At 38.6% G+C, this 9,555-nt stretch overlaps 1 non-coding gene across 1 annotated transcript; it reads right to left on the bottom strand.

The window, feature by feature from the left end:
* Positions 1-382: 382 nt before the first annotated feature.
* Positions 383-489, bottom strand: LOC133827759 (small nucleolar RNA R71). The gene has a single exon (XR_009890411.1). It is a non-coding gene; the product is annotated as a small nucleolar RNA R71 (small nucleolar RNA).
* Positions 490-9,555: the final 9,066 nt, after the last annotated feature.

Raw genomic sequence — 9,555 nt, 5'->3', positions numbered from 1 at the left:
GATGGCTCATCAAGACGAAGTCCAACCAAGAACGCTACAGGATTATTTACATCCTACGCGTACAGCCACACCTTCATGCATAATGTATCCCAATAATATGCTGAATTTCGATTTCGAACCCGGCATGATTAACCTCTTACCAACCTTCCATGGGTTGGAAAATGAGAGTCCGTACGTGCATATACGGGAATTCGAAGAGGTGGTGGGTACATTCAACAACCTAGGTGATGTCACCAACATTGTGAGATTGAAATTCTTTCCTTTCTCGTTTAAAGACAAAGCAAAAAGCTGGTTGTATTCCTTAAGGCCTAGATCTATCGGAACATGGGACGAAATGGCAAAAGCATTCTTTGCGAAATATTTCCCGCCCCATAAGACTAGCAGCCTTAAGAGGCAAATCTCTACCTTCATCCAGAAAGACCATGAAACTTTCCATCAGGTCTGGGAGAGGTTTAGAGATTTGATAAATCAATGCCCACATCATGGATACGAAAGCTGGCGTCTGATCAGCTATTTCTATGACAGTCTCACAACCGGACAAAGACAATTCGTACAAATGATGTGCAATGGCGAATTCCTTCAAAAAGATCTCGATGAAGCTTTCGAGTACCTCGACGATCTTGCTGAAAAGTCCTACACATGGAATGGACCGAGTCCTATGGACAAGCCACGATCAACTGGAATCTACCAATTAAGGGAAGATGACAACGTCAAAAGCCAAATTGAATCATTGAGACAACAATTCAAGGCTTTCAAATCTCATGAAGGTAGAGGAATCCACATGGCTGCAAAGGTAGAGACACGAGATCCATGCTTCATCTGTGGAGGAACGGAACATCAACCGCAAGAGTGCCCAACTCTTGGTGAGTTAAGAGGAGGAAATGAGGAACAATGCAATGCTTTAGGGGATTACAAGAAGCCTTATAACCCTTTCTCAAACACTTACAATCCCGGTTGGCGCAACCATCCAAATTTCAGCTAGAAGGATTCGAACCAAGCATCTGGAAGCCAATGGAGGTCTGAGCAGCAACAACCACCAAAACCATACATTGCTCCTCAAAATAACATTCAATCAAGTAATTCTCTTGAGAATACTTTTCAAATGCTTGCGCAAACTCAAATAGCCTCAACTCAAGAGCTCAAATCTTGTTTCACACAAATGGTAGAGGAAATGAAGGACATGAAAATCCAAATGACAAAGTTAAACACTACTTTGGCGATTCCAGAGCATGGGAGACTTCCTGCTCAACCTCTAATCCATCAAAAAGGAAAACACATGGCACAAACCTCCTACTCTGCAGATACAAATTTCAAAGAGGTTAATGCCATCACTACTCGAAGTGGTCAAAGTACGGTTTCACAGTTAACTAAGACAACGAGTACGTCAATGCCCGCTCCAGATGATGATGTGCCAATAAGCATTCCATTAAAGGCACCCTTTCCTCAAACTTTGAAATCCATTGGAAAGGTACTGGAAAATCATGGTGAAATCCTAGACCTTTTAACACAAGTGAAGATCAACTTGCCATTGTTGCATGTGATCAAACAAGCGCCGGCTTATGCCAAGGTTATCAAGGATTTATGCACCGTTAAAAAAAAGCACCATGTCAAGAAAACTGCATTCTTGGCAGAACAAGCTAGCGCGGTAATTGACTGCAAGACACCGCCTAAGTACAAAGATCCTGGTTGTCTCACCATCTCATGTCAAATTGGGGAATAGGAATTTGGTCAAGCACTTCTAGACTTAGGAGCAAGTGTAAATCTCATGCCATATTCAATATACTTGCAATTAGGTCTAGGAGAACTCAAGCCCACATCCGTGGTGCTACAATTGGCCGATCGATTAGTTAAGAAACCTCGGGGAATAGTAGAAGACGTTTTGATTCAAATTAAAAAATTCTATTACCCTGTTGATTTTCTCATCTTGGACACTCAATCTAAAGTAAGTATAGAGTCCAAAATTCCCGTAATTATCGGTAGAACTTTCCTCGCAACAGCAAATGCACTCATTAACTGTAGGAATGGTCTCATGAAAATCTCTTTCGGGAACATGACTCTAGAAGTAAATGTTTTCCACATTGGCAAACAACCACCTAATAACGATGAGTGTTTCCAATCCTATCTGATCGATACACTTATTTCGGAAGAGGTCGAATCGAAATACACTTCTAGTCATTTTAATCACCTCTTCCAAATTTCATAAAGTTCTGAGCCTGATGAGTCTGCAATCAACCTTGAAATCGTCAAACACTCACAAGCTAGAAGAACCATGTTTTGGAATCCAATCTTTGAGGAACTCCCTCAAGATCGAGAAACACCAAATCCATCCATTGAACAAGCTCCTCAACCAAAGTTGGCCCAACTTCCTGACGGTCTTAAGTAGGTTTTCCTGGGAGCTGACAACACTTTTCCTGTCATAATATCCTCGAAGATCAATGCCACACAAGAGTGCAAACTCATCAATGTGTTGCAAGAACAAAGAGATGCATTAGGATGGACGATAGCTGATATCAAAGGTATCAATCCTTTAATTTGCTCCCATCACATTCAATTGGAAGACGGGGCTATACCGCGTCGTGACCCTCAAAGAAGATTGAACCCAACGATGAAGGAAGTAGTAAAGACTGAAGTCTTGAAACTTCTGGATTCTGGCATAATCTATCCTGTTGCTGACAGTAAATGGGTCAGCCCAACTCAGGTTGTTCCCAAGAAATTTGGGGTAACAATGGTACAAAATGAAAAAGGGGAACTTGTTCCCACCAAGGTCACAACAGGGTGGCGCATGTGCATTGATTATAGAAAATTAAATGCAGCCACCCGCAAAGACCATTTTCCACTTCCATTCATCAATCAAATATTGGAACGTGTGGCCAGCCTGAAGAAGTCACTCTTGTGGAACCGGTTTACCAAGTCTGAGTAGTGTTCCAAATTGTTTGTACATAGGTTTGTTTTCTATTTATTTCCCTTTTGTCATTTTATTTTATTTTTTATCATTTTGTGTTTTCAGTTTTTCATGTTTTAGAGAATCAATATTCACTCTACCACTCTACGCTCGTTATCCAGGTGTTCTCTTTCCTTGCTCTTTTACATTTATTATCTTTTGAGACATTGAGGACACTGTCAGATTTTGGTTGGGGGTGGTGAGAATATTCATGCACATTCATGTTGCTTTTTGTCATATTAATATTTTCACGGTCAAATTTTTTAAAAATTACTTATTTATTTTTGCAAAATGTTACTTTTGAGTCAATTTTTGTTATCTGTATTACTAAGAGTTTCTCTAGAGTTACCTAATGCACGTGCCAATTGTTGTGGTAAGATGGTTGTTAGCACATATTTGCTTAGAAATTTGCCATGTTTAAGTGATTCATTCTTTTGAGAAGTGAGACTTGAGAAAACAACTTTTAAATTTTTATTGATTCTTAGAAATGGTTATAATTATTTGGACAAGGTATTGTGGTATGAATGGATGATGTTTTAGGGATAATATTTTCAATAGACAAATCTTATTAGAGAGCCTTTTATTATGTTGTTCATGAAAAAAAAAAGAAGAAGAAGAAAAGAGAAAAGAAAAAAAGAAGAAAAAAAAATATATATATATATAACAAAAAAAAAAGGGGGGAGAAAGACACAACAGCAATATTTCTATCATTTTCAATTATGTTGTCTCTTGTGTCCAAAAAAAAAAGTGTGTTTATTAATTTCATGTTTTATGGCTCTTAGAATAAATGTAAAGATTGTCTATTTAACTTAAAATCCTGAAAAACTAGTTTTGTGGTACTCTTTATGGTGGTTGTCCAAATAGTTTATTTCCCATCTTCGTTTCAATAATTATTTAAGAGTTTGTCCTAAATATATACCCATTTGATGAGTGCTTACTTCTTTTCCAACTCCATGAGTGAAACCCTTAAACTTTAAATATTTTCAATTACATGAGAGGTTAATGGAGTTGAGACTTTTACTTGGCATAATTTCAAAGGCTTTATGTGCTATGGTTTGTGGTAAGAAGGTACAAGTTTGGTGCACACACTCACAACTCTAGATTTATTCAAAGTAATTTTGACAACTCTTGTTGACTTGTTACTGACATTTTGTGTTAATACTTAAGTTCTTTTATAATTTTTTACCATAAATATATCATGTTGACATTTATCATTTCGCTTGCATTGCTAGAGACTAGCAATAAGCTGGTTGAGGGTTGTGATTAGTGCTAAAAAATATCATTTTATTAATCTTAAAGTGTAAAATTAATTAAGTTTTAATTAATATTTTCATGGATTTATTGTCATATATTTTATATTTGAAAATATTTATTCTAATTTAATTTGTGTTTAATTTTAAGGAAATAAAATATATTTTTGACACAAACAAAAAGAAGAAAGAAAGAAATATAATTGAAAAAAATAATGAGAAAGTGGTATTTTTGAAGGAGAAACGAGCCCAAAATGGAGCCCAAACCCAAGCAAAGGCTGCTCCCCATGCTGCCACATGGCAGCTTGCCATTCGTCCACTCCAGCCGAGCCGCACTCCAGCCGAGCCGCGCCGAAGCCAAGCCAAAGCTGCCAGCCGCCTGACGCCCTCTGACGCGCTGTCTAATCCGAGCCTGACATCATCTGACGCGCCTGACGCGCCTGACGCACTCACCTGACGAGCCAACCAATCCTGCCATGCTCCCCACGCGCCCGACCAGCCGCCTGCCATGTTCTGACCGTGTTCCCCACTCCACCAGCAGCCACTTCCCACTTTGCACCTATTTTGCAGCCATTTTTCCCACTATTTTGTACACGGTTCTACACGTTTTTGAGTCCTATTTACACTATAAATAGAGGACCAAATGGAGTAAAAAAGTATCAGATTGGGGAAGGAGAGTAGAGAGTATTGTTGGAGAGAAAAACACTTATTTTTCCTATTTTTCTTTTACATTTTTGTGAGTGAAAACAATGCCTATTTTAGGCTGAATTCTCTTGTGGAAAGGCTAGAGTGGAGTTCATGTTTAACATTATATTTTTAATATATTGATTCTTTATTTTGTTCGTCATTTTTATATATTTGTTACAATTAAATTTATTTCCTTCTAATTTTTATTCTAAATTTATTATTATCTTTTACATAAGTCTAGTCATGCTCTTCTTATGTAATTTAGGTATTAATTTAATTTAGGATATTTATTATATTATATGATTTTTACTGCATTCTGCCATTGGTATTTTGTCACTCTAAAGTATATAATATGATAGGTCTTTAAAATTAGAAGTTAGTATAATTTAATTAAAGAACATAATTTAAGGTGAGCTTTATTATATATATTTTCCAACTATAATTAATGGTGTAGAATTATAGTTGAGTATAATGAATCAATTTTATTAAAATATATATATGTTTGCATGAATGAAACTTATGCCTTCCATATTTTCTTTCTGATTCTAATTCCTCGATTTTGTTTATTTAATGTTTATATTCTTTTTCAAAGTTACATCATTTCAAAGTTTATTATTTCTGATTTACTAACCTTCCTTTTTTACTTGTATTTTACCTCTCTGTGGATAGAACATAGCCCGATTACTACTGCGACCGCTTAGGAATTTATTGGGCGATATCAGTTATGCACCCTTATTGAATATAAGTGTTTTTCGCTTCTGTTTCATTTATCTATCTGTGGTTGATTGGCATGGGTCGTATTCAGCTATAATCGTGTGGAACGTAGGTCGTGATGGCTGGGCCACCATGGGAGTGTTGCACACAGCTTGGCATAGGTCATAAGTGTGGCACCAGAAGACGCGCCTCATTTGGCAGGGCCGCTCGGGACGGCCGTGTATACAATTTATGTATTTGAATTTTGCATATTTATAAGCTATGAAACATGTTAATTGTTATTTATATATTTAATGTGATTATTATTATGCCTTGTGGGTTTTTCTTGCTGGGCCTTAGCTCACGGGTTCTCTATGGAGCAGGTAAGGGCATGGGGAAAGTCGACCAACCATGAGTTAGAGGGCTTTGGAGTGGCGCATACATGTTCGGCCGACTCGACCCCCACGGTCGGGATATTTTGAGGGGTGTTGAATAAAAGTCCATTTTTGTCGTTTAGGTCGACTATTTTGAGAACATTAAATATAATTGTATTTTATCTAAAATGTTTTAGGATCCCTTGTAATCGTTTAAAGTTTTAATGGTAAACTTTATACCTTTTGACCAAAAAATTTAGTACCTAAACCTTTATTTTTCTTTTAATTACACTTTTGGGTCCAAATAACTCATTTAACGAGTTAAGCACTATTTTAAAACATAGTGTAACGGTCCTCCATCAGTAGGGCATTACAACTTGGTATCAGAGCTGTCAAGGCTTTATGGTTGCTAAATATCAACCAAACATGTATGATCTCTTCTAAAGACAAGCTAGACTCATAGTTCAATAGGAAATGGGTTGAATACTTATTTATTTGTTTATTTGAACTATATGCATTATCTGCATGCTAGAACAGGGAGATGATATATACTGTTAGAGTATGCCCTTCTTCATTGCTATGTGACTGTCCTAGAGATGTCTATTAGTGTTAATGTTGCATGTGAATGCTATGTTTCTTCAGATTTGACCGTGGGATGATTTCTGGATATGGTTATTATGCCTGATAAATCGAGTCATTGGTTGCAAACATACTTGGAAGTTATGTCCTCAAGGTGTTCAATCAAACTAGGTGGCACTAATATCGAGTCCGACAAAGATAATCATGGCCAGAACCCCCCACTTGCGTCTCAGAATTGGCAGCAGACGTTTGCAGATATGCAAGCCAGACTTCAGAGGCAAGACTAAGAACTCAGATGGTTTAGCTAGCAGATTCCGTCAGGGAATGATGCCCCACTCACACCACTAGTAGTTGCACCGGTATGGGTACAACCAAAGATTGAGAATAGATGGCAACAACTACATGAAATGTTCTGGAAGCAACACCCTCCCACTTTTGAGGGAGGCCTAGATCCACTCAAAGCCGAGCAGTGGAAGGGCATGATCAGTCCCATCCTTGACGTCAATAGGGTGGTGGGCAATGACAGAGTGGTCTATGCCACTTGTATGTTACGGAATGATGCAATTCAAACTGTGAGGATGAATGAATTTATGAATCTGGTTCAGGGCAACATAACAGTTAAAGAATACACCATGAATTTTGATGGGTTGGCCAAGTTCTCTTTTGACTTGGTACCGATTGATGTGGCTCAGAATGAGCGATTTGTTCAAGGACAGAATTTTAGGATAGCCCAGGGTGTTAGATTCGCTTCACTACCTAGGGTTTCTACATATGCTGAGTGTAATGCCCTAGATAGCCAAGACTCCATCAGGGAGTGTCTGCCATAAGCTGCTGCCAGTTCTCAGGGACTGGTGGAGGGGTCTACCCCTGATCATCATCTCTAGCCTCAGACCTGCTAGCTAGTTGCGTAGATTTTCTTGGACGTATAATTATCCAAGTCTATCTGCAATCAATGACTCAGCAATCAGACTATGATGACAGGGTAATAATCCTTTCATGATCCACCATAAAACTCCAAACGTTCAGAAGCAATCAATTTATAACAATTTATTCAAATATTCATCCATATATTCATTCACATGGATAGCATTGATGATAAGCACGCCTTAATGTCATCATGCAATAGTCAAGGGCCAGGCCCTATCAGTATCTCATGCTCCCTATTAATCAGGTAGATATCAACAATCATATCTCATTCAAATCAGTTTAGCACATAGTCATGTATACACAATTTTCCAAACCCCGAGTCGAGCTTGGCTTTCGCGAAGAATGTACATGTCCAGCCAGTCTTCAGGAACCCTTCAACCTAGGACGCTCTGATACCAAGTTGTAACGCCCTGGATAGCCAAGACCGTTACACTGTGTGTTTATAAAGGTGCAAGACTTGCTAATCAAGTCATTTAATCAAAACGTGTTACCAAACCTATAGTTGAACTAGGGTTAAAAGATTTTGGTCACAAAATTTGCATTTCTTACAAATAAACATTTTCTATTTACATGGGATCCCAAAAGTAATAAGTTAAAGGCTGTTTACAAAAGATTTAAGATTTAAATACAATGATTAGCCACTCTAAGGAAAAATATACGGTTAAGCATTTTTCGTCCTGTTCCACCCCTCGGTCGTGGCGGCCGAACAGCTGACTATGTACATTCAACCCCACAGCTCTCCATCTCAAGATTGGTCCAACTTGCCTTTTCCTTTACCTGCACCACGTAGCACCCGTGAGCTAAGGCCCATCAAGAAAACACGATAACAAAGCACAATCAATCAATAGACAATCAGATATCTCATACCGTATAAGCATGTACTCAACAGTTTAAGCATTCATGTTATCAACATATTCAGCATACCAAATATATCATTCCATATCAATAATCAATCCACATATGACAACTAGGGTTAATGCCCTTAGGCCGCACCCTCTATTTGTTCCACTGACGCCGGCCGGCTTAAACCGAGCTAAGTGAATATTAAGCCATCCTCGACTATCAGTGGCCGAGCTGCACCCTGTGCTCAAATATAATTTACGGCACCCTTAGGCCATTTATCACATGTCCCATGGCGTAATACCATCTATGACATTATACAGTTATCGGGAGCACTTAGTCCCATAACAATCACATAGTCGAGTGCAGTTTTCTTACCTTTAGATTTGCTAGCTTTGTTCGATTTAATCCTCAAGCACGATCCCTCTTGATCCCAAGCGTACACCTAGTTACAACCATATATCAAAATTATCACCAAACCTCAATTCCAAAACCTAGCCTCGGGACCGATTCCGAGCCCTCGAGAAGCCCTAATTCCACGAAATGGGGTGGTGGAATCAAACCCCGAACCCCCGAGCAAAAACCCTTGAAAATAACCCAAAAACCTTTTTCTGGAAATAGGGTATCGCTACAGTGCTACAAACAGACACTAAAGCATGCTAGTCATAGCACATGCACTCCAAATCACAAAATTCACCATGGCTGGACCTAAAGCTCATAAACTCAATTAAACAACAACTGAAACTAGAGGACTTAAACTTGAATTCGTTACCCTTGCTGGATGAGTTTAGCCTAGGTTAACCTCCTCACTAGCTTGGCCTTCACCTCCTCAAAGCTCAGCTTCAACTTCCTTGAATTCCCACAGAACTTTGCTTAGAAGAAAAACAAGCTCAACAACAATGCAAAGAATTGACTATTAACCTCTAAGTCTTACCTCAAATGGATGGATTACTCTGCCAATTCCTCAAACCAGAGTAGGGATCTTAGCCTTAAGCTCTTACCTAGACTCCCTCTGAGTTTTTCTCCAAGAAACCTCAAAGAAATGAAGAACGAACCTCCAACCGCATGAGAGAAAATAAGACTCCCAATTTCCCTTTTTCCTTCTCTTCTTTCTTTTCTTTCCTTTCTTTCCTTCAGAATTCCAGCCCTTTCTACACAATCCAGTAAGTACAAAGCCTAGTAACATTTATCCCTTATAAGCCAACTGACCACAATATCCTCCCATAATTCCTAAGCCTTTTAATCCTCCTAGGGGCATTTTGGT

Source organism: Humulus lupulus, chromosome 3 (assembly GCF_963169125.1).
Source record: "Humulus lupulus chromosome 3, drHumLupu1.1, whole genome shotgun sequence".
Lineage (NCBI taxonomy): Eukaryota > Viridiplantae > Streptophyta > Magnoliopsida > Rosales > Cannabaceae > Humulus > Humulus lupulus.
This window is presented reverse-complemented; position numbering and strand designations above follow the sequence as displayed.